This window comes from Macrotis lagotis, chromosome 2 (genome assembly GCF_037893015.1).
Source record: "Macrotis lagotis isolate mMagLag1 chromosome 2, bilby.v1.9.chrom.fasta, whole genome shotgun sequence".
Classification (NCBI taxonomy): Eukaryota; Metazoa; Chordata; class Mammalia; order Peramelemorphia; family Peramelidae; genus Macrotis; species Macrotis lagotis.
This window is the reverse complement of record NC_133659.1, coordinates 56,562,230-56,589,245: the sequence shown is the minus strand read 5'-3', so window position 1 is coordinate 56,589,245 and position 27,016 is coordinate 56,562,230. Positions and strand designations below refer to the sequence as shown.

At 37.8% G+C, this 27,016-nt stretch overlaps 1 protein-coding gene and 1 long non-coding RNA gene across 3 annotated transcripts in view; both read right to left on the bottom strand.

The window, feature by feature from the left end:
* The window catches only part of PBX1 (PBX homeobox 1), a 325,099-nt gene that overhangs the window by 227,990 nt on the left and 70,093 nt on the right, over window positions 1-27,016 (bottom strand). The gene's annotated exons all lie outside the window — the stretch shown is intronic.
* Window positions 19,697-27,016, bottom strand: part of LOC141512717 (uncharacterized) — a 64,225-nt gene continuing 56,905 nt past the window's right edge. Inside the window, exon 2 of the long non-coding RNA XR_012475583.1 lies at window positions 19,697-27,016. This exon is cut by the window's right edge and continues 43,367 nt beyond it. This is a non-coding gene — a long non-coding RNA (uncharacterized LOC141512717).

Here is a 27,016-nt window from a genome sequence, read left to right as displayed (position 1 = left end):
TCTTAAAAAAAAATAATAATCATTACAGAATAAAACCTCACTCTCCCACCCTAACCTCTAGGAGTGCAAGGTCACAGACAAAGAAAAGAGGTTACCTTCTAATTTAGTACTGCCACCTTCCCAGCAGAGTGACAATTTCCCTTAAGAGTCCATGAAGATCATGTGACAATGCCTGTGGTTATTTCTAGGTATTAAATACTCAAATGAGGCAATTCTATTCGGACAGTGAAATCCAGAAGTTCTGTGAGGACTTCTTCTTTATTACCTTCATGACCAAGCTTTTCTGGGGCACAAAACAAATGGTCAATAAATTCCTGCTGATTTGAAATGAATGTAATTACTGTGGTCCCGATGAAATCAAATCAACAAATATTCAATGAGCATCTCTTAAACACAAAAAAGACTTCATATAGCAAGGTTAACAACCCCTAGGGTCCTGCTTGCCCTATTATTCACTTGGACAAATTAATAGCCTTGTCCATTTTCCCTGGCACTTCTGGAAAAGAATTTTAATCATCTGTTAAGCCATATTGGTGTTATTCTCCCTTTCAAAGGGGAGAAATGTTCACTGGGGTCTAGAATAAACATAAGCGAGATAGGTGGCTTGTGGACAGAGCACATTATTGACAGACTTAAAGCTTGAAAGCTACACCTAACACAGACACCTATTTAACTCTGCGCCCTTGGCCAACTCACTTAACCTCACAGTGCTCATCAAAGCATAGATTTAGAGTCGAAAGATCCATTCGAGGTCATTGAACCCAAGCACTGTATTTTACAGATGAGGAAACTGAGGCCTATGGAGGTTAAGAGATTTACTTGATGTTATGAGTATTTATTTGTCCAATTACATGACAAAACTGTACTCATTGACATTAAGATAACATTTACCTACCCCTGCTTTTTTATAGAGACAGAAAGAAAATGAAAAACATGAAAAAATACCCTAAGTTCTGAACAGTAGTTATTGTTATTATTATTAATAATAAAATATATAGATATAATCATATTAACCAAGAAAAAAGTTCAAATACATTTAGATAAAATGGTGAAGAAAAAATACTACAGCACAACAAATACTACATGCAAATATATAAATGTGCTGTAGGTATATATATATATATTTGCTTGGATAATTTCAATCGCATATAATATATATATTTACAAGTTACATATATGTACAAACACAAGTATACACTGTGTTTGTATGCACAAACACATATCAGTCAAGTTATTGTGTCACAACAGACTTCAGTTGCCTCCGAGGTTTTTGATCTCATTTTTATAGTGGTTTTTCTAATTTTTTTTTGTTTTTGAGAATTAAAGACCACAACTGTTCTCCCTCCTTTTGGAGAAGGCAGTAGATAAATAAGAAAAATAATTACATAAAAATTACACAAAAACAAAGTCGGTGTGTAAAATGTTTCAGACGAGGTTAAAGTTCATTGGTGTTCTCCATTTGGGGGATTGTTTCAGCTATGGTAAAAAGTCTTTTCTGCAGAGTTCAATTTTTGTTGGGGGGGTAATGGTAAGAAAAATAAAAAAAAATAGAGATAATCTATCGAGAGGTTTTTAATCTGCCCTACTCTCTTCCCTATTACATTTCTCCTCTATTCCTATAACTGAGGTAATAACGTTTGGCAAGCATGTACTAAGCAAAACTCATGATTTTAACTGAGTCCATGACAGGAGTCATGGTAGGTGATAAATGGACAACAGGCATAGGAAGCAAAGCCTTTTTTGAAATATATGTTGAGGTCGCCTGAGGTCACAAAGAGCTGAAAGGGACCTTAAAGGCCTTCTAGTCCAAGTCCCTCACTTTACAAAAAAGGAAACTGAAATCTGGAGAGATTCAGAGACTTGACCAAGGCAAATTATATGAGAATGAGGTTGAAGATCTCAGTGTCCCAAAATGTCCTGAATAACCAAAGGACTACAACTTTCTCAAAGACATTGTCTTAAAAATCAAAATAGCTGCGGCTAGGAGGTCTCTTAGAAAACTTCTCAATCTGCAATATCCTTGTCCCCTCCTCCCTATTGATTAGTTCCTTTGGATCTTTCATTTTGGGAGAGGTCCAGATAGGTCATACTTTACAGTTTTCAAGACCATGATCACTCTGCTCTCACCTTCCAATAGTCAGGTAAATTCCCTCCTCTGGGGTTGCTATTTTGAAAATAATATTCCATTTCTCTCCAAGATAATTCTAGATCTTAAGGACTTTGGCACCATGCCCCCACCTTGGATAATCCTTATATTTATCCTTACTTTCCAGCTTCTTTTTATTTGTATCTTCTCCCATTAGAATATAAGTTCTTTGAAGACAAGAATTCTCTTTTTTTTATTATTTGTATCTTGGATGATTGATACAATGACTGACACATAGTAAGAACTTAATAAGTGTGTTATCTACAATACCTTATTGCTTTTTACTCATTTCCTCAGCCTCTGTCTGGTTTGGGTTGCTTCCTGAGCTTTTGAGTATTATTGGCACACACCCACAAGAACCTCAGTATGTGAGGCTCTGACTGCTCTCCTGCCTGTACTCTAGCCTGTGGATGGCAATAGGAGGTTCCCAGACTGTGACCAGGGTCTGAATATGGACAAAGCACAGAGTCCTGTCCCAGGGCCAGAGGAGAGACCTCAACAGTCTCCCCCACTGCCTTACCTTCCATGGGCTGTGCATTCTGGTTGCAGCTGCCAGGCAACTCACTGCCAGGCAGCAATGTGAGCCTGCTTCCATTCTACGATACCTTATTGCAGCTCAACTGATCTGTAGCTGACTTTTTTACCCTTGGAATTCATCCCGCTCTCCATTCAACTATCAGAGAATTAATGTTTATCCTTCATTTTCAAAGAAGACCACATCAGGGAGGTGATGCCATGACAAGCATGTGAACTGGATTTGAATGAGGGGAAGCTGTGCTAAGTCACCAGCCTCACTTTCATCTCCAGAGCTATCTGGGTCCAGTGACCAGATATGAATCAGGACAACTGGAGGTAACCTTGGATGTGAAGCAATCAGGGTTAAGTTACTTGCCCAAGGTCCCACAGCTAATAAGTGGCAAGTGTCTGAAGGTAGATTCAAACTCCTGTACTGAATCCAAGGCTGGTGCTCTATCCATTATACCACCTAGCTTCCCATATGCTCTAGCAGAAAGAAGGCAAACTCATTTTAAATTCCTAACCTTGCTCTCTATAAGTATCCGCCTTCAGAGGTCACCTCATCTTCATAATACTCTCCTACACTAGTCCTAAATAACCTGTCCCCTTGCAACCTTTCCTGTCTTCTTCCCCCTTACTCCCCCTTCCATATATTCTGTGTTCCACTGTCAATAGTCTCCTGGCTATTCCTCACACGTGATATGTCGTCTCCCAACTATGACCATTGTTATGAGTCGTCCCCCATGCCTGAAAATCTCTCTTTCCTCACCAGCATCTCCTAGCTGAATTCCTTCAAGTCTCATCTAAAAATCACTTTATATAAGAAATCTTTCCCAGTTCTCTTTAATCATAGTGCCTTCACTCTAAGATTATGTCCAATTTATCCTGTATATATTTTTAAATATTTGCATATATTTAATGTATTAAATACAATGCATATATATATATTCACATATATATGTTTGCATATAAAATATATGCATGTATACACACACATATATTATATATATATAATTTTTTGTTTAAATAGTTTTCTAAATACTTTCTCCCCTATCAGACTTGAGTTCCTTGAAGGCAGGGTCTTTCTTTTACTATGTTCCTTTATCCTCAGGATTTAGAACACAAAGCATATACTTAAAGCTTGTTGATGGACTGATTTTTTTGCTATAATTCCATCTACCTTCTTATATAATAATTTGCATCTTTTCTCTGTATCTGCACTTATTCCCAGGCAAATCACTTCATTAATGTTCCTGGGTCCTCTCATCTATTAAAAAGAACAGAATTATTCCACCACCTATCCCACAAAAGTTATAAGAGGAACCACTAAAAATTAATGATGGCCAGGCACTGTAGAGAAGCTTTCATAGTTTGAGAAGAAAGAAGCTCTCTAACCCAAGTGGTAGAAAAAGTCTAGGGCTAATATAAAGAATAAATGGGAACTGAGAAAATACCATATGTGGAGTTACCCACAATCGTTCACTGTCCTGTTTCTCTGAGTCTCTTTCATTTTCATGATTGTGGGGAAGGAGACAAGAAGAAAGCAGAAAAATCCTCCATTTGGACATCACAGAAGACCAGCTGAATGTTAATGACCACAGATTTCCTTTCTTCTTCCCAATGGGAAAAGTGGCAAACAGCCACATCTCCAAAAGACTCAAGTCTCTCTCTGTCTCTGTGTCTCTCTGTCTCTCTGTGTCTCTCTGTGTCTCTCTGTGTCTCTCTCTCTCTCTCTCTCTCTCTCTCTCTCTCTCTCTCTCTCTCTCTCTCTCTCTCCCCTCTCCCTCTCTCTCTGCCTCTCTGCCTCTCTCTGACTCTCTCTGCCTGTCTCTTCTCAGTTTCTGTCTCTCTTCTCCCAATCTCCTTCACCATTTCCCAACCACACCCATTCCAACCTCACTCTAATTCCCTCCATGCATGCACATCTGCCCAGATGGTCCAGAGCAGCCCGATCCACTTCTCTGCCAAGCAAGCTGCTTTGGAACAGGCAAGCAGGTGACCTCATTGAGAAATGTCATCTGTGAGGAGTGATAGCCAGAGCTCTGAGAAAGGGCAAGCCGGCAGGATTGGGTTGCATTTATCTCTCCCCCCCCTTCTTTGTTCCCCAGGCCAGGATGAACAATCAGGAGTCACGCTCTGCTCTTCTTTTCTTTTTCAGTCGGTCCCTCATCCTCTCTGTGTGTCTCTCACTCTTCTTATCAGAAAAAACCTGACTCCTTTCTATTCAGGCATACAAAGTAAAGACTTGTCAGGCTCAGCCCAGGGTGTACTCACAGAGTCTAACACTTTCATAAGTCTTTTCTTCTGGCTTAAAAGTCATACTGGTTCTGTGCAATGGTCTTAAACAGCAAAACAAATTCAAGCAAAGGAGAATTAAAAACTCTGCCCTATACAGTTCAGAAAGTCTAACATTTTCCAAGGCATCTCCGTATTTATCTAGCATGTGCATAATGTTCTCCTCCATCAGTTGTGGTCAAGACTGATAGTGTTTCACAGAAGCCATCTGTATTTTCCAATAGACAAAACAGGAAGAGGGGCAGAAACAGGCGCAAGTGACCACGCTACCGCTGTTGCTAGGTAACTCAATTATGTCCATTCCCTGCTCCTTGGCAACCACCAGTCTTTCACATCACACACATACACACACATCAGCAGCAGCAACACAAGTGCCCTTGACTTCTGTCTTGAAGTGTTCTCTGGAAAAGAATGAATTTCAAGGGAAACACTAAATATTAATGGACACCCTCCCTACATTCCACTGAGAACCAGATGGCCCCACTTAGTCAGAAAGTGCCATTTCGACTACACCAGGGGCCACACCTGATGGATGCAGAAACCTACATCTTTGTCTTCTGTCAAACAGGACAATGCCAAAGAGAATGGTCAGCGACTTACAGGTTTAAAATGTTCTCTTGTGGAAAGACTGTTCCTTTTTTGTATATCATCTAAACAACTTTTTAAATGCTTCATCAGCTTTTTGTCTGTAAACAATGGATTAGTTGTCTACAAGTCATCACAGGTACTATTTAAAGATATGATCATTTACTCAAAGCCAATAGAACTTAGCAGACTTTGTAAAATTGAAAACATGGATATAATAATCCAAAGCTTACCAGTCACTACTATGTTGTAGATCAAGTTTAGTTTATCACCTGATTTCTTATATGCAGTGGCTACTTATCATGGCTCTCCTTTGCGTAAGTGCTCAAATTTTATAGATAAACAGAGGTGTGCAAGATGAGTGTTCTAGCAAGTATTTGAAATGGGATGTCTTGGCTTTGCAGGCAATAGTTTCAGCTACCATACCATAAGTTCATTTGTTTGTTAAAACTCTTTTCAATGTCCCTTTGGTGCATCCCATTTATTATGCAGAAACCTTATTGGAAATGGTCAAATATCCTATGCCCCTCTTGGGCATGGCCTCCAATAATATCCATGAAATACTCTTCTTTCTCAATATCTTCAAGAAAATACCTTACTGACTAACTTAAATACAAGCCAGGATTGTATAGAAGACAGAATTCATAATATGCATTTTTGTTCCACAAAAGTCCATTCAAAATGAGACATCATTCTGACTCATTTCTATACATCAAATAAGGCCATCCAGAATTCACTTAATTTTTTCTCATTTTATTCTCAGCCCCAGCTGGGGAATTTTTCCCATCATTAAAATTAATGAGGTCAGTTTCCAAAGCTCAAGCATGCTCCAGAGCTACTCCTGTTGGTGGAATTTTGTTTTTTAAATTGAGCTGTAGTACTATAAGTGCAAAGTTATACTAAGCGTCATTTACTTTACTGCTGAGTAATAAGAAACTTAAATGAAAGCATCAAGCTCTCCTTCTAACACATCATAAACTCTACTGGCCACATGTACAAATGGGCACATACAACACACCTCTCAATTCTGCCCATGTTTTCAATGCCCCTAGTTCTTTAAAGACCTTCATATTCTGCTCTGAAAAAGACAAGTTAGAAAATACAATGGTTTTCTGGTACCTGGGCATCAGTTTGACCAACCACAAGTTTCCAACACAAAACATTTACTAAGTACCTACTATGTGCAAGAGACTGTGTTGATGCTAGATTTAGACAGTAAAAAAAAAAAAAGATGTCACACAAGCTAGAAGAAGAAAAGGACAGATGGGAAGAATGTTATTTAATATTCTGGTTCTTATCTTCATAAGCAAGGGTTGTAGATTCAAAACTTCAAAAGTCAAATGACTCATGTACAAATAGAAATTGAGCTCCTTGAAGCACAAACAGACAGCAGATGAGGCGACTTTCTTCTGCACTCATCAGATGCCCTAATCTCTGAGTCTGTCTCTCTTTACCACCAAATATGACCACTCTGGATCACCAATAAAAAAACAAGTAACACAATCAATCAAAGTTACTGTTCCCCATACACTTGTCATTTCTTGAAGGCAAGAAGAAAAAGGAAGAGACAGCATAAAACCAAACAGATTCACTGCACTAGAGAAAGCAACACAGTTCCCCTATCCAACTCCACCCCACCCAAAGATATCTCACAAATAAGCTTTCAAAATAGACAATTTCCCTGGAATTTTCTGAGAAGTAGAGAAATACCAAAAATACCCAAAGCCTATAGGTGAATAGATAGATCTCATTTCCAAAGACAGTGCCATATAGATCTACCTTGTTTATAAAGTAAGATAAAGTGGTTTGGGGAGGTTATAGTAGAAATGAGCATATGCTTCCATGGTATGGTTTCTCTGTCTCCATATCACCCCCAAGCTCTTCAACCCTCCTGGTCTGAAACTTTTGACATTTTATTTTTGTATGGGTCAGAGAAAAATTATTCCATCTCTCCTATAATGTGGTTTCTTAAGAAAAATGAATGAATATTGCAATAACCCAAGTGACTGGAACACAAGAGACACAGAAATAAGGAAGAAGCTTGGCAGGCTAGAGCAAAGTGCCAAAAAAGAGATATTCTAACAGCTCTGGACTACATGATTGTGAAAGGTCCATTTACTCCACCCCAGGAATGCATGGAAGACAGAACTTGTAATCTTCATTTTTGTTCCATAAAACTTCAATCAAATGAGGGCTGGAAGCAAGGGGTGGAAGTGTGACCAGTCCCATGTGACAACACAGGGAGTCAAGTGTTCAGAAAATAAGATGAGTGCTCCTGTGGAAGGCAATGGCGAGAGAGAGAGAGAGAGAGAGAGAGAGAGAGAGAGAGAGAGAGAGAGAGAGAGAGAGAGAGAGAGAGGAGTCTATCTGAAGCCGCATTCTAACGAACCTTAATAAGTTAATGCAGAAATCCTCCCAAGGAGTCTTGCTATAGGAGACACTGGTCTCCACTGAATCAAAATCTGTTATGTTGTAATATAATAGATGTAAATTAAAACAGAAAATCTATCATGCCTCTAATGTACCCTGATAGCTGAGCGTGTGGATCCGTACTAGGAACGGCACAACGAGGAAGGGTGATATATGGCGAAGCTGGATGGAGGGTGAAAAGCGTGGCGAGATGAGCGGGAGAATGGTGCAGCCCGCGTGCGCTCCTCAGACCCAAGGGCAAGAGACGAATAAATGTTGATTAGTGTTGATTTTGTCCGACAAACGCCTGTCGAGTGACAGTTGGGCTAAGCTGCACTGAAAGAGAACCATTAATCTTGGTCTGGTTTAAGTAGAGTATATTAATTTGTGTCATTTTTACTAAGTCGTACTGAGAAAGGCCTCTTACTGCTTTGCATTTGACTGCTTTGGTGGTTTAGCCTAGTTTCCCTCCCTCCCTTGCCTGTTATCACCCCCTCCCCTTAAAACAGATACTATGGTGGCAGAAGCATATTCAAATGACACAGCAGGGGAGCAAGGGACTGAGCTCTCCTCTCTTGGATTAAGAAAATAAACTCCTAGGGTGTTGGCATAGCAACAGCATTTCAGATGAACTACTATATATTCAGTGATTAATAAATTAACATTTTTTACAGTTGTTCCTCCTTTTCTCCCCCATCTCCCCCCCTCACCTCCTCCACCATCTCCATGCTTCAGCTCCTCCCTCCTCCCAAGTGAGGAAATGAAGAATTCTCCAAGAGCTCAAAACCCTGGATGGAGATCTTACTTCAAAGTTCTCATCTCCAAAGACAGAGTCACCCTCAGGGTGCAGTGGTTAGCTCTCGGGTGTACACTAATGTGCAGTTCAGCTCTCCATTACAGGATACCAAAATTTATTTCCACAAGGTTGGAAGGATTAGGACATTCATCTCAAAGTCTCCAACCTGAATCCCACTTCCTCAGTATCTTGGTCAGGGACCAAGGAGAAACAAAGAGGAGATATACCCCTCTACTCTGAAACAGAAGACATATCAACATAGAGACTCTTCTCCGTGGTTTCAGATATGCTTAAAATACCAGGGGAAAGGGGAGAATTTTTTGCCTGTGTGTTGGCATGCTAAAAGCCCTTTCATTTCCCCATAACAATCAATCAACAAGTTTTTTAAAATATTTATTAAGGTAGCAGACACTGTGGAAAACACTGAAAAAACAAAGAAAGGCAAAAACCAGTGTCTACCCCCAAGGAGTTTATATTCTAAGACTAAGAACATATGTGAATAAGATTTTTGACATAGTTCTTTGGTCATTTCAGACTCTTCATGACCCCAGTTAGAGTTTTCTTGGCAGAGAGACTGGTGAAGTTTACCATTTCTTTCTCTACTTCAGAAAACTAAGGCAAACAGGGTTAAGTGACTTGCCAAGGGTCACACAATTAAGAAGTATTTGAGGTCACATTTGAACTTCTTTACTTCAGGTCTAATGTTTTAATCTCTGTGCCACCTGGTTGCTCCTATAAATAGTCATATATGCAATATAAGGAAAATAGATGGACTGTAACCCTAGAAGAAAAGGTTCTATTCATATTCTGGAAAACAATGTAAGTATGAACATAAATTAACACTTAATAAATGCTTGTAATTGATTGATCAATTGACAAGGTGGATTCATATACAGATAAAGAGGCTGAACAAGATGATTTTTGAAGATTTCTACCAACTCTAGAAAAATATGGTTCAGTCACTGATGCAGACAGGATGAAGGTAAAGAAGCTACCCGGCTCACAATGTATCCTTATATAAGTGATCCATATTCATGTTGAAGCACATTACATGAATTATATAGAAAACACTTGTACTGGGAAATGATCATATTCATTTCTTCAATACCTATTATGTGGGAAACACTAGGCTAAGGAATTCCATGGATACCCCCAAAAAACACAGCAACAGCAACAGATAACCCTCACAAAACTTCATATAAAGGACATTCTTGGGTTATGAGGTAAGAGAAGTAACAATACTGAGAAGACAAGTTCAGAAAAAAATAAAGCAACATTTATATGAGTACCTACTACTTTGTGTGTAGCACAGGGAATCATACAAAGACCATTCGAATTTCTCTCAATGAATTCTTCTGTCACCATTTTAGGCCCCATGATCCATTACTAAACTCAGCCTTCCAATATTACAAAGGATGTGAGGAGAAGGAATGGGTTAATGTTACCTGAGTTCTGGATCAAAAGCATAATGTGTGTCTGCAATCACAATGATCTTTAAGTCATTTATAAATTTTTGGTTACATGTGTCTTGGGGAAGTTGATGGAACACAACATATTGAGCACTAGACCTTAAGCCTCTCTGGGCTTGTATAGTGCCAAACCTACAGTGGGTTTTCAATAGGTTTCACTGTGATAATATATCTAGAAATCATAGAAGCATTTGCTTGTTATGAAGTTAGGAAAATCTGTCACTATTCCTCCCCAATGTTAGTAAAAAGGTAATACATGATGAACATGAAAATGGATACACTAGCCTTAACCTACTTCTAATTTAGAATCACAGTAATATATAAAGGTCATTTTAATTCTAGAGAAGAATAAGTGGTACAGCACAAAGAAAGATAAAATAAAAACTAATGTGAAAAAAGTATTGAAGTACTAAATGGCACACTTCCTTTGTTTTTGTAAGTTCAGTCACAATACACCTATGCCCTTAGGGGTCTGCAAAGGCTATTTAATGTCTCAAACATGGCTAAGTCCCAGGGATTTCCCAATGGAAGAGTACTAGGTCATCACCAAAGTAATAATGATGGAATATGAGTATTTGTTCTGGGATGGGGGGGGAAGGGTAGGTAGTAAAGGAAATCAAATTAAGTCCAAGAGGACCAGGATGAAATGATGCTGTGGCTCAGACTTAAGTTAACAATAGCTTATGATTTGTAGCTTATGTCATCGCCCTAATTTGCCTCTATACGGATGATGGCCCATGAAGGTGAGTGGTGTTATTCAGCATTGCCCAGGCTAGACTACAGGAACACCAGGAACACTAACCCACAGGCCAATATCTGACACTCTCAGCTGAAGCTGAAGCAAAACTGTTTTTCCTATGTTCTTTAATATGGAAATAACCAAATCAGAACCAAATCTGTATCTAATTCTTAAATCTGTATTATTACCATTGCTAATTACAAAAGCCATCTTTATCTTACTAATTTAATATCCATTTTAATTGTTTACTGGTGTTTGTTTAAAGTGTATCTGGTTGCATGTGTCTGTCTGTGAAAATATGTCTTGTTTATATGTTATCTATTGTAGATTGTAAACAGTAATGGCAGGGACTGTCTTTTTTATATCATACTTGTAAATGTGCCCAGAGGCTAAGCAGTGATGAGCTTCTCCAATAAGTAAAATAATTAATTAAATAAGTGGACTTGTTTGTATGTATGTGGTATATTTCCATTATGCACTTTTCCCTGGGTTAAACAGTGAATGAATTTTTCTTTCCTTCTTTGCTCTATTTCCATTTGGGGTTGTCAATGCTTTCTTTTTATTTCTCTTCCTCTGTCTTTCTCCCCTCCCAGTTCCCTGATTTAAAAAATGGTCTGTGTTTCTATTCTTCTGTCACCATTTACATTCAAAGAATATCAGGTTTGCCCAGAAATCTCTTTGAAGGTTCTATGAAAATTCTTCCCTTGATACTGGGTTTACTAAACTGATTGTTTTGCTCTAACCAGAACTTTTATCTGGGACCTAAGCTATTTCAGTGTCTCTTTCAAAAAATAAAAGGAAGCGGGGCAGCTAGGTGGCATAGTGGATAAAGCACTGGCCCTGGAGTCAGGAGTACCTGGGTTCAAATCCAGTCTCAGACACTTAATAATTACCTAGACATGTGGCCTTGGGCAAGCCACTTAACCCCGTTTGCCTTGCAAAAAAAACTAAAAAAATAAAATAAAAAAGGAAGGAAGGAAAAAAATAAAAAATAAAAATAAAAGGAATATAAGAGCTATGTACTTCATTTAACCTACAAAGAAATAAGGATGTCAGTGTTTGGATAAATTTTATTTACTGTTCCTTCTTCTCCTTCTGCAACTTTTATCAGATCCCTAAGACTAACTCATGAATTTGTCTGGTTTCCCTAAATCTACTTTTTCAATGACATCATAATAACTAGAAATACTAAATTAGTATTTATTCTTAAACTGTTGTGTACAGTAATGTATCAAATTCTTAATGTTCTGGTTTTACTATGGAGATGTGAATAAAAATAAAGTACATAATCAAAGGAATGAGTTGGAGCATCTGATACTAAGATAATACAGTAGTCAAATTAAAATTATCAAAACATTGACTGCTGGATGGATGAACTGATGTGAAATTACAGATAGTATAGTTACAGTCAGTAAACACCAGTGGCATAGACTGCCCCAAGTCAGTGTCCCCTAGAAAAGTTTATTGAATGAAGACTACAAAGTTAAACTATGGTCAAGATCATGTGGCTGATGTCCAAATTTGCTGCATTGCCTATTTCTGTGGGATAATTTAACATTAAGCTTTAATGGCCACACTAGAGCTCTCTACAATTGGATCCCAAAAAGAATATGTTCACAGTTTCTCTTCTGTTTACTATAGAAGAAAGGTTCAAGGTCTGAAATATATGACTAAGAAAACCCTTCATTGAGTCACATGACAATCCATAAGCACTCAATTTACCCAGAATGAAACTCTAGCCTGATCCATTGAGTTTGCTAACACAGTTTAACATTAAGAAAATATTCACAATTTTGGGGGCGTTAGTACATTTTTGCTGAATCTGCTTTTATTGATGGCAGTTTTCATATCATGTTTATTTCATTTCCATAGAGGCTATCTTTCAAAAAATAATCAAAATACTACTCACATCTTATAAAAAAATACAAAATCACATGTACAAAATAAATAAGATTGGTCATGATAACTAAGTACAGACACTTCTGTCTTTCCCTCAACATCTGATGATCTGATGGACATATCAATTTACTACAAGAAAAGATAAGAACTGAGGTCTAGTAGTAATGATCCTACCCAATGAACTAATTCTAGGGAAAATCCTAGTTACCACCTATAAGAGGATGCTATGTTGGATTTGGGGGTGCTATCATCAACTAAAACTTCTTGAAAGGGAAAAAATGCTAGAAGGAAAAATGTAATCTGCAAATTGTTAGAAGGAACAGAAATCTAAAAAAATTCAACGTGAACTAGAGGACAACTTTGACAAGACACTATTGTGGTTGTCGAGTTGTTTTCTGTCAAGACCAACTCTTCATGAACCCATTTGGGTTGAGTTTTTTTGTCTTTTTTGACAAAGATATCAGAGGGATTTACCATTTCCCAATAATTATAAGACAAATATAGTGCTAAAACCTGAATCAAGGGGGGGGGGGGAGAAAGCAAAGAAAAAGCCCCAAGGTGCAATAATATTCATGAATACTGATTTAAAAAATTAAATGAAAACCTGGCAAAAGGAAAACTTTTGATGTGTTTGTGGGTGGAATTCTGAAGACAGAACCATCATAAGTTAGTGCTGTTAGCTTTTTTTTTGCAAGGCAATGGGGTTAAGTGGCTTGCCCAAGGCCACACAGCTAGGTAATTATTAAGTGTCTGAGGCCAGATTTGAACTCAAGTACTCCTGACACCAGGGCTGGTGCTCTATCCACTGTGCCACTTAGCTGCCCCCATTGTTAGCTTTTATTAAGTTTTTTTATTCTCAATAAGATTACCAGAGTTAATGGAAAGCAGGATCACTAGAAAATGGTACTATATTCAAAGCACTTAACAAATATGTATCTATCAGTTATTAGAAAGAATTATAAAGGTGAAAGCACAGCAGGAAATCTAATAAACAGGACTTAACACAACAATCCAAGAAAAATGCCACAGGTGTTCAGGCTAGGGGCCCCAGGCTCTATTGGCTTTTAGTCAGACTATACACAGATTCCCTCAAAGTGTCTCACATAAGGATGTAGCTCAGCTCCACCCACAGCACGATATAACTGTTACCATGGCAACTAAGGTACTTGAGAGGGACAAGAGCAAAGGGAGACTTAAAAAGAAAAAAGACAATATGTGGCCTAAACAAAAATATGTGATGGTGTAAGGGGGACTATAAAGTCTTTATTGCCACTTGTTAAGGAAGACCTGTATAGCTCACTCGTGAGTAATAAGGCGGTCAACCCAAACTAACGCACTAAAATTTTTATAGTGCCCCACACATCATGTGGGTATGTATATATAAACACATATCTATATAGATATAGGTGAAGAGAGAGATATAAATATATAGAGAGATATAGAGAGAGATGAACAGAGACAAATAAAAAGAGAAACAGAAATATAGAAATTGATATATAAAGAGAGAAAAATAAATAGATAAATAGAGATAGATGGATAGAAGCATAAATAGATAAATAGGGAAAGATAGATAAGAGGTATAAAGTGATGGATGGATAAAGGTAATAGATGATAGATAGGGATATAAAGATAAATAAATATTTGAGAGAAAGAAAACTAGAGACATTAAACAGGGAGATAGATATTAGAGATATAGAAGTATAAAAAGATAGATGATAGAAAAGAGATAGACGAAGAGAGGCAAAGAGATAAATGGAGTTAAATAGATAAGAGAGATATATAAATAGATAAGAGATAGAAGATAGAGAAGTAGAAGTATAATTAGAGATAAGTGGATATATGATAAGAGGGATATAGACAAATAGAGACAGAGGTAGATGGAGATAAACATATGACAGATATATATATACATACATACATACATATATAAAGAGATAGTCAAATAAAAGAAAAGGGATAGGTGAAGATAAATAGATGAGAGACTGAAGATAGAGGTGTCAAAGTATAAAGAGAGACAGGTAGATATGTTATAAAGGTATGAAGAGATAGACAAATAGAAGAGACAGATTGAAGAAAGAGAGAGATGAATAGATAAATGCCTACACACATATATATCTACCCACTCAAACATAGAGAGAGAGAATTTATTTTTAAATAAGTTGATTGCTGACATTACCTTTCAGAATACTTTCACATATTGACTTTATCAATCAATAAAATGAGAAAACGCTAAAATAAATCGATAAATCAATCAATAATCATTTATTAACCACCATGCTAGGTGCTGATCATAGAAAGACGACAAAAAGCAAACAGTCTTGACCCTCAAGAAACCTTCACTCTAAGAAGGAAACACAAAGTTACAAATGTAAGTATCTAAAATTCTATACAAGGCAAATTGAGATTAGAGGCACTAGACAGTTTTCATGTAGAAGGCAATATTTGAATGCGTTTTGAAGGAAGTGAGGGGATCTTTGAGACTAAAGGGAGAAGAGACTGCTAAACATGAGAAAGTCTGGTGTTTCACAGGAGAGACAAAGTATACAAATGGGCAAACTTAGGGTTCAAGAAACAATTCTACAACCAATCTACCATGACTTATAAACAGGAAATACCACTACCCCATTGATCCAAAGCAGTTCTAACTATCAATGTGACAGAGAATACTGTCACATTTTACAAATATACCTCACTAGCCAATAGATGTGTTCCAGTAACATTGGGAAGAAACCAAATTATCTTCTTAAATGCACTATTACAGTTACCTACTTAATGGAAACCTTCTGTAATTCCTTTTCCTTAAAGATGAAGTTACTTTTTAATATTAATAATAACCCTTTAATGTATCATCTTTTGCAAGTTTGAATTTTTATATAGTGATGTTCCTTCAAGTGGGACACATGTGTAGCAGTGATCCCAGTGAGTGTTTAGCTAAGAATAGTATAGTCAAAAAGGCAAGCTTTGCATTTGTCTCAGACACCTGAGTCTAAATGAAGAGCAGACGTACGCTCTCTTGGGGGTCTAAGCTCTGCTGACTGAGGTTACCCTGCTAAGTCCAACTGCCATCTTTAAATTGATGGTCGCAGCAGGCAGCCCAGCAAAGGTAACTTTTGAATCCTTATATTACCCCTGCCTAACTCCTTCTTAGTGATGTTGTGAGAATAAATGAGATAATATGTACAAAAGCACTCTTAGCTCTTTGGTGAAAAAGATTACAGAAACACAGGGTAGATTGGTGGGCATGATTTCCATTCAGCCATTATGGAAGTCTGGATACTGATGCATGCTGATTATGAAAGGCCAAAGGAGACTGGCGCCATCAATAGAGATGATGAAGTTCAGTTGAAAAAAAGTATCTATTAAGTGTTGATCAATATATTGGGGATACAAACGCAAAAATGAAACAATCAGTCAATAAGCAATTATTAAATGTCTACTGTGTTCGAGAGACTGTAGTAAGTGATGGGTGTACAAAGTCAAAAATGAAACAATCAATCCATCACAAGGGATTATTAAGCATCTAGTGTGTGTCAAACACTGTGCTAGCTGATGGGGATATAAAGAAAAACAAAACAAAACAGTTCTTGAAATCAAGGAGTTTTCATTCTACTGGATAATTTGCATCATAGCATTAGGATTATTCAAAACACACATCCAGACAAATATCCTTCATGTTTTAAGATTCCCATCAAATATAATATTTCTTTTCACTTTGTATTGTGATGGTAAGGTTTGTGTCACTGTTGGGACTGTTCCTGGAATGGCAAAATATCTTCTCCTCTATCCCCAAAAAGGTGGCTCATGACTATAAAAGTGAATCTTATATTCAAATCTTCATTGATGATACAAGAGGAAATACTTGCTGGACTGACGACCCAGGAGATTCAAGCATACAAACAGACCAACAAGTGACCAGTAATATATTGGTATCATTGGATGCATGATCAATAGGGTAATTTTAATAATGGAACACCATGGCTTCCATTTTGCTATGAGCTAAGTGTTCCAGAAGACTAAGTTAAAGCCCTAGGTTATAAGCTCTACTTCCTTTTTTTTAAATCACCAAATGGTCCATTTTCCTTAAGTTAAAAAAATGGCTTTTCAATTAGGTGAATGGAAGGACAAATGTTCCAAGTGCATTTTGCTGAAGTTAGAAGTGCTTTTGAAACCCTTCCTGTCAAAGCATTTAGTAACACAAGATTTAAGATGCCCAATTAATTTTTTCCAGCAACCAGCCAAAAGTAGATGCAAGAGGAGGTTAAAAGCTAAGTGTTTAATTAATATTAAATTTATATGATTCTCTATCACTGAAAGCATTGTAAAATTGAAAAAGCAGTTAATTTTACGGTTGCTGTGTATTCCTCAGCTTTGATCTTTGATCTATGATATAAAATCACCAACTGTAAAGATTCTCCTACTTTATTATAACTAGTTAATGGTGGGGAGGAAGGAAGGGGGGGGGGAACCTAGGGAGATCATGATTAGAAGTGAGCTCCCTAAAACCAGTTATTAATGCTTCTCTGAGAACCAAGATCCAAGATAAAGATGTTTGGGGAATGGTCTCTAACCAGTGTAACTACTGAGCCATGTAGATGAACAATGCTAGGTGAGGCATTTAAAAGTCATTGAAAAAATATTGATATGGCCATCCTAAGAGCTGTGTTCTTGTCCTGCCATCACTTTTTGGAGACAGATTTGCCTTAAGCAAATTACTTCCTTTTTGAGTCTGTTTCCTCCCTAGTAAAAGAGGAAATAATAATTCCTTGCCATGTCTACCTCATTAAGTTGTTGTGTGCCATTGCTGTTTGTTCCCAAGTGAAATCTAAGATTAGAAGGGTTTTGGAGATGGAATAGACCTCTGATATAAATGGTAAATGGAACTGATGAATAAGGAAAGTTCCTCTCTAAATGTAGGTCAATACCTCTGTAACTTGAGTCTTCAAGAAATGCCTAGGGTCACCCAGGGTTGCGTAGCCAGTATATATGTCAATGGAGACAATAGACTCTCAAGTTATGATGCAGTATTCTTCTCCAATCAGTCAATCAATAGCCATTTTTATATGCTTAATAAAATAAAGACAAAAAAAATTCCTGCTCTCAATGAGCTCACAGTCTAATGGGGAAACAACATGAAACTAATCAAATACAAACAGATTTATCTTTAAATATGAAACAATGGGCCAAAACAAAAACAGTAGAGATTGGCTAGATTGATGGAAGTATTCTTGGGTCAATGATGAGTAGTGACAGGACTAGTCTTGGATTCAGGAAGAACCAACTTTGAATTTTTCTCTAGACACTTAAAAGCAATGAGACCCTAGGCAAGTTGCTTAACTTCTCACAGCCTCAGTTTCCTCATCTATAAAATGGGAATGATAATAATATCTAATTCCCATGGTTATTAAGATGATCAAATGAAATGAGTAACATTAGCAAACCTTAAAAGTCCAGTAAAATATTGTAATAGATTAGTTATTACTATTTATTTAGAAGCAGAGAGATGATTCAGTGGTTAGAGCACTGGGTCTAAAGTCAGGATAACTAGAATTCAAATGCAACCTCTGATTTTGTTAGATGTGCTACCTTGGGTAAATCACTTAAGCTCTGGTGGTCTCAATTTCCTGATGTGTAAAATGGGGTTAATGATACCTTGCCTTCCAGGCTTGTTGTGATTATGAAATGAGATAATATTCGTATAGTTCTTAGCACAATGATTGGTACATAGTAGCCACATAATAACTATTTGTTTCCTTCTTCTCTTCCTAAAAGTGAGAATTGTCAAATACTGAAACACTTACCTAGGAAGAAAAGAATTAAATTTCACTTCCTGCCTATAATTTTCTTTAACATTAGAAAATTACTTATGTCTGGGATGCCATAGTTTTTGGTAATCATAACATTGTGGGCCTTTACTTGTCCATATATGGAAATTCAAGAACATATGAGAGCTAACATATTGGTAACAGAGAACTTAGCTCCAGTCCTGGACCTACCCAAGTTTAAGATGAAAATGGCCCCTGGGAAGGAATCAAATGAAGCAGGAGAGAATGGGAATTAGTAATAATAATAAACAGATTAGTAGATATATTTATCAACCCAAACAGTGTTATCCAAGTTTCCATATCCTGCCTTCTCCACAAATCAAGACAGTAACAGGCATACCCCACTAGATCCCAATAAAAAGTCACAGATCCTCACAAAAGCCCTCCTCCCAAAATAAAGAAAAGTGAATTCAAGACAGTACAATATATAAATTGCACCTACACCAAATATGATGGAGGGAAGGAGGGAAGCAGGGAAGGAGGGAAGGAGGGAAGGAAGGAAGGAAGGAAGGAAGGAAGGAAGGAAGGAAGGAAGGAAGGAAGGAAGGGAAGGAAGGAAAGAGGGAGGGAGAGAGGGAGGAAGGAAGGGAGGAAGGGAGGAAGGAAGGAAGGAAGGAAGGAAGGAAGGAAGGAAGGAAGGAAGGAAGGAAGGAAGGAAGGAAGGAAGGAAGGAAGGAAGGAAGGAAGGAAGGAAAAAAGGAGGGAGGGAGGGGAAAGAGAGAGGGGAAGAGAGAAGGAGAGAGAAGGAGAGAGAGGGAGAGAGAGAGAGCATACTGTGGCCTCCCAGAACTTTATAACCTATTTGCTTAAAAGAACAATAGGGGCATTTCCGATTCAGGCCTTCCTTCAAGTCTATCTGCAAGTCAGAGACAAAGACCTATTATGCAGAATAGGTTTTACTGAAAGGGAGAAGGAGGTTGAATGGGAAATGGGATAATTCATGTGAGGTGTTTTTTTTTAATCCCATCAGGGACCTCATTATAATTTCATTATTAGCAGAAAAACCAAATAAGTGGTAAGAAAAGAATTTCAACTTAATATTAACACACACACACACACACACACACACACACACACACACACACACACACACAAAGATGAAAGGTCTTTTGAGCATCAAAGCGGCTGCTAATTTTACTAGCTTCAAACAATTCAGTGAGAAAGGCTCTGAAAAAGGAATGTGCTTTTCCCTCTGGCTCCCCTGTACATTTTTTTCTCTCTTCCCCCCTTCCTCCCCAAAATGAATCTTCTCATTAAAAGTGGAAATTAATGTAGAATCTTCTAGTTATACAGGATCTTTCCACCTTTTCTGCTAAGCATCAGGAAGAAGGGGAAAGAGAAAGTAATGGGGCCTCCCATTTAAAAAAAAATAGTCAGTTGCTAACCAGAATGTTGAAAAATTATCTAATGATGAATTTACAAAATTCCACTACAGAAAAGAATCAAATCAAGAAAGAATGTATCCTAGGTCAGAAAAGGATGGAAAAGAGAGAGGTTGAGAGATGAGGTTAAGAAGTAAAGAGAGAAAAGAGTCACATGTGTACATGTATGTATAGATATACGTGCATTGGTGGACATTTGTGTATGTGCAAATATGGATGTGATGGTGCTATTTCTTAGATTATGTATATACATAATATACATACACACACATATACATATATTCCAAAAACAGGTGATTGGTCAACCACAGAAATAACTACAACAATAATAATCACGTTACAAATATTATTTCATTTGATCCTCATAGCAGCCTGGACAGGCAGGTGCCATCATTATTCCCATTAGAAATTGATACAGACAGAAGTCAAAGATTCAAAGCAGGGGAAATATCTGGGTCTATGGATTGAACTCAAGTCTTCTTGACTAGAAGCATGTGCTTTACTAATATCTACAGAATGACAAGAGACCTGGAGAAAGGCTCACAGCATGGATCCCTCATCCTCCTGATTAAAATTTTATAGGAAGAAATGGACTAATGTTGTTCAAGATGAAAGGGCATAAATAAATTGACCATGACATAGTTGGGGGGAGTCAGATCACAGATCCATCAAAATGTGTATAGAAGTTTATGCATAAGTAAAAAAGTTGGCACAGTACAAAGTGGCACAATGGATAGAGCACTGATCCTGGAATCAAGAGGAACTGAGGTCAAATTTGACCTCAGACACCCACTAGCATGACCTTGGGCAGATCACTTAACCCTAATTGCCTCGCATTCAGGGCCATCTCCAGTCATCTTGATTCATATCTGGTCCCTGGACACAGATAGTTCTGGAGAAGCTAGAGAGATTGGTGAATTAACACCCCCCACTCAAATCCAATTCATGTGCTTTTCATGGCATTACCTCTCTGATGTCATAGTCTTACTCAAGAATGAAGAACAAACAACAATAATTGATATTTCATCATTTGATGTCCACAATGGTCTTGGTAGATTTTATCCTTATCCTCATTTTAAAGATGAGAAGACTGAAGTTGAATGTATGTGCTCTGTGTGTATTTTTACATATATATGATGAGAATTTTTTAAAAAAAGAATTATTCATACCAGTTGGGCAACTAGGTTTTGTGGCACTTAGAGTGTTAGAGAGAAGACCTGTGTTCAAATCCAACCTCAGATATGTATTAGTTGTGTGATTCTGGGCAAGTCACTTAATTCTACTTGTCTCAATGTTTTCAATTGTTCAATGAAATGAAGAATAAAATGGAAAACCAATATCTTTGCCAACAAAAATGGGGTCATGACTAAAAACCAGCTAAACAGATGGCATATTTTGCTCTAAGTTGGTCTGTCTACCTTTTTCTATTTCCCTTGAAGAAATTCCTGAATCTCCATGAAATTTCTATAGGGAAGTTAAGAAAATGTGAGCTCCAATCCAACCTCAGATATTTCTCAACCTGTGACCCTGCACAAGTCACTTAAACTTTGTCTGCCTCACTTCCCTCACTGGTAAAATGAAAACAATATTATCTAGGGTTGTTGTAAGGATAAAAATGAGATATTTATGAATTGTTAAATAAATGCTTGCTATCATTATTTTTATTATTATAGTTGAAATAACATGCAAAAATGCCTACACATCCTTTACTAATTAATTCAAATACCATCAGGTGTTCAGCTATACTTTCAATGGCAAGATATAGATACCATCATCAACTAAAAATTCCCAGATGTCAGCTTTATTCTGCTCTTCCTTTCTGGTTAATAAAGAGAGCCTCTTATCTTGACACAGTAAAATCCAAGCCTAGGGCTCTTCCTCAATCCTTCACCAAAGAGTTATGCCAATATTTTATCAAGGCATGGGAGTGATGTTGGGTTCTCAAAGGTTATACTGGTAGAGCATCACTCTAGGAAGGTCTTTCTGAAGGGAAAAAGACTTCAATTTGGATGTGATGATGGCCTCTATTTATGACACATGAAGAATAGCCTGGCTAAGCCCAAAGAGGTTCATTCTTGAAAGGTGAGCATAAAGATTACAATTTACATAAGAGGAAGATGTAATCCCCATAACCACATATGCAGCAAAAAGTGTCAAGAATATAAGAAAACAACTAATTCTTCTTTCGGAACAAGAAACCTCAAACTGAAGACAATGTATAACACAATATAACTTGTGTTTGATAGTGACATCTATTGATGAAGTATGGTATTACTAACCCAGCTCTATTAGACATTTTAAATACTCAGAAAATAAATTCAAATCTATCCTTCAATACAGTGGAAAAACAGAAAAAAATAGAAGTTGAGGAAATGTCTTTTATAAACAACTTTATCAAACTAAATCTGTTGTAAAAAATAAAGGCAATCTATTTAGAATTCTGCAAGATGTCTAGTTAAAGAAGTATTCCAGGAAGAAAGGACCGTGAACAGACTACATGGACTAAGATTTTTAGCACAGAAATAAAATGATGATATAGTGTCTAATTGATTTTATGGAACTACTGTGCCATTACTAGGGCAGATCAATGGCTTTGACCTAAGAGAACAAAAATTTAGAGGTGCACTGACAGTAGGTTTAGTCCTTCCATAGCAAATGAATGAACAAGTTTAACATTTAGATGGCAATAATAATTGATTATAATGAGAAGCTACCAGGAGGCAATTTTCCTTCTCCCCCATTATCATTCCTCCACCAACACTATAGTCATATAGCAGATAAGCTTTTTACCCCCTTCCCTACTTTTGCCCTTCCCTTAGAATCAGTTTCCTGAAATTTGGGGGTTTCTATGACTCCAACCAAAACTACAAATTAAATGAGGACATTTGGACAGTGCTGCTAATCCTGGACACAAAAGTGCTAGTTACAGCTATCCTGTATCTAGGGAATATAAATCCCAGGTTTTGTCCTATCAAAGGAGGCAAAATACCAACAATGGGTGGTGTGGTTATGTCTCTTGATTGAACTGCCTGTTTTTGATCTTTGATTTATTCGACAAAAAGATAACTGTGCTACAAGGATTCCTCTGCTGTGTGGATGCCACCAACTACAAACAGCAACAAAGAGTTTTTGAGTGAATGAGAAAAAAAATTATAAGTATATCATCACACTATCACCTCAAGCTACATTTTTATAATCTACCAGCAATAATAGTTGCTTAAATTGGAGTTTCAAGAATCCTTCAGAGACATTTATTTGACTTTGTAGTCATCAAAAGGAAGGGATTCCAACTGCCCTATTATCTGAAAAGTTGACCCATGCACAAGTGTAATTTGTGTTTACCCCTTTGCATGCATGCTCCCAACCCCAAACATACATACACCTCCTTCCTCTATCTCCCTGTTGGATTTCCATTCATCCATTCTCAGCTCTTGTTTGTCTGAGGCCACATGGAACTGGATTTGTCAAGCCCCCTTTTAACAACTTGTTGTCACAGTCCATTACCAAATTGCATATAGTTATATATTCCACTAATTAGGCTTCTAAAATATCATTAACATGTCTCTTGATCATTAGCATAACGTATGAGGCGTCCTCGTTAGGCACGACTCGAGTTTGTTAACGTGGTAATGAAAGGCACGAGGCTGGCTGGCTCTGCAGGAGCTAAGCACAGAGAGGAAGGAGGTGGATGAAGCCACTGAGGCTGAGCCCCAGAGACAGAGACAGAGAGACACACAGGGAGAGACCACAGAAGAAAGTCCTAGGAAAAAGATGCATTCCCAAGAGAAATGGGGTCAGGGGCATTGAGGGGTGACAGGTGGAAGGGCTGGTTTGACATGAAGGTGAAACTTGAGGCTTCATCTCCAGCTCTGGGGGAGCTGAGACCTGGCACATCCCTCAGCTTGCCAGCTGTGAGTCTTGCCAATGCAGAAAAATCTAATGTTTCCCAGCAGAGAAGAAAATAAAGCAAGGAAATCTCCTTGCTAATGTCACTTTCCACTGCCCTGACACAGGGTTGGCAAGCCCCCCTCACTCTGCTCTACCCCCATCCCCTCCCCTTGGGCAATCATAAGCCAATCATGACTGCAGAAGACAGCGGGCAGCCACCACAGCAGACAATTTGAACTACCTGGGGGCGACATTTTTCTATTCCTCACCAGGTCCTTTATTAACACGCTGCTAGATGTCTCTATCTATCTGCACCCACTGGGTTAGTGACGATCATCTTGTGTGTAATGGGGCAGGTCTCACCTCCGGAGATTACTGGCATACAACTGGGAGAAGAAAGAAAAAAGAAGGGGTAGCGATGGCAGTATTGAAGATGGCAACAGATTGGCCACCCTGGGTGTATGTTGTGAGAGAAAATGTATGTGTGTGTGTGTGTGTGTGTGTGTGTGTGTGTATTGACTTCAAATAGCTTATTGTGCCCTTAGCTAAAGGGTGGTCTTTCTACATAAGAAAATAGATCTGAATATTGTTCTCCAGAATCACAGTAATCTGGAAATGTTTATAATGTAAGAATTCAACAGACATCAATAATATTTTTTTTTAATTACAAGAACTACTTGGCTTTTTTGGAAGTGGCAAGTTTTGCTTTCATCTCTCTTTGGGGGGAGCATAGCTGTGAGGGAGGAGTAGGAAGGCAGAATTAGGAAAGCTAATCAAGGAACATGAGGAAGGCAGAGATTTATTTAATAATGGATAAAGCTTGATCCAAAAGATGCACCTCTCTTATAGGTCAGAGAGCCAAGGAGGCTAGATAGCACTTGAGGAAAGAGCACAGGGAAAACATTAGCTAATGACTAGCAACACACAGAGGTAAGTCAAGACCTTGGGGCTCCAGAGTTTTCCCCAAAGCATAACATAACTTATTGTGAGGATTATGGTATCAGACGATCATAAATTTAGAGCTGAAAGGCACTTTAGAGGTGACCTAGTCCAACCCACTCAATTTGCAGGTGAAGAGACAGAGAGTGAATGGCAAGGCCAAGACTCAAATTCAGGTCCTCTGATTTCAAATGCATTACCATTTTGACTGCACCGTGGGCTCTCCCATCTTGGGGAGATTGCTGAATGCCTTTGGCACTGGGATGCTAGAGAGATCAACAGAGAGCATCCACACACTTGAGGTCCACCTTATATCTATAATCATAATCATCTTTCCAAAGTGCTTTCAAGGTCAGACATAGTGAAGGAGGTATTCCAAGGAATGAGTGAAATGGAGAGAATCTCGGGAGCAAAAAACAAGGTGCCTGATAATCCTTGGCTTTAAAGCAAATACTCACAATGATATATTTTTCTCCCATAGTAATCTTAACTACTTGGGCCTTTGGGAGAAAAAAAAATTCATTTGGACTGTTAAAAGTAAAGGGCAGATAAGTTCGGGGGTACAGCCTTTCTAGAAATAGATTATCCCAACTTGATACCTCAATTAACTGACCACTCAGTTTCATCACTATTTATGGAAATTAGTGACAAGAAGCCTTCTGGCCATGTCACTAAATCAAAACCTGTTTGTGTTAAGATAGAGCCCCAGGTCCGGTCTAAGTTAGGAAGGGGTGGGGGATGTTAATCTTAGAGTCTTCTATCTGAAATGCTTAAATGCAAGTACTCATGAAGCCCACAAATCTTAAGGCACACCACTGTAGTTATAGGCTGATGGAATCTTATAGGTTAAAGGGACCTCAGGAAGTTTTCCACTGTCCCACACATGACCATAATGCTTTCCCATCTCTTTTCAACCAATACAATATATATAGTTTTATATCTTTACTTAGTAAATATTTTATATTTAGTCATTTGTTCACAGGACATAATCCCTTGGGTACAATGTAAGACCCTTAAAGGCAAGAATTGTTTGGGGTTTTTTTCCTTCTCAGTTGAATTAAATTTCCTTATTCAGTTGAATTACACCTTCCACTCATTCAAAAGTCTCTTCTAAAGCATCCTTCACATACTTCAACATTGTATTCAAATGGAAGGGATCACCAAAGCAACAACTGTGCTAGTTTTTATTATGAACCCATCTACCCTCTTCTACACTTCTCCCAATAGCTTAAGAGGAGACCAAGAACAGAAGAGGGAATCAACCCTAACAACCACAGCCTTCTTCAAAATAGGGGTATAAGGGCTATGCATTTCAGTCCTTCAAGGCACTAGGGACACTCCCTGACCTCTGATGTATGAACAAGTTGAAGGTTCTTCTATTCAAACAGAGTAATCAACATGTTCCTTCTAATCTATAGAATTCCTTAAGATCAACAACAGATGTTTTTACCTAGAACAAAAGGAACTGAACATGTGATAAGAGATGGTCAATATTATTAGAGTGCATAAGAATGATATTGATAAGAGGACTGAAAACTGTTGTCAAGTGGTAAAAAAAAATTAAAAAATGGTACTCACTTCAACAAGTATAAAAACGAAAATTGGAACAATACAAATAAGGTTAGCTTGGCCCTGTGCAAGAATAACATGCAAAGGGGTGGCTAGGTTGCTCAATGGATAGAGCACTGGCCCTGGAGTCAGGAGTCCCTGAGTTCAAATCTGGCCTCAGACACTTAATAATGACCTAGCTGTGTGGCCTTGGGCAAGCCACTTAACCCCACTTGCCTTGCAAAAAAAATAACATGTAAAAAAACAACCAAAAAAGCAAAAAATCCACTAGTTCTAATGTCAAAGGACTTGAGTTCAAATTCTTTCTCTGATAGTTTCTTTATAGGTTTGATTTTGAGTAAATCACCCAATCCCCCTAAGTCTCAGTTTCCTTATCTATAAAATGACTTCTAGGATGCCTTTCAGTTCTAGATTTAGATTCCCAAGCTCTCCAGTAACCTAAGAAAAGTCACTCATTTAGAAATTTAAGTGAGGCAACCTAAAGTTTCACAACTTTTTCCCATGGTTCTTATCTGCTGGGAAAATATTAGAAAGTTGGCATTCTCCCACTACTGGATCCAAA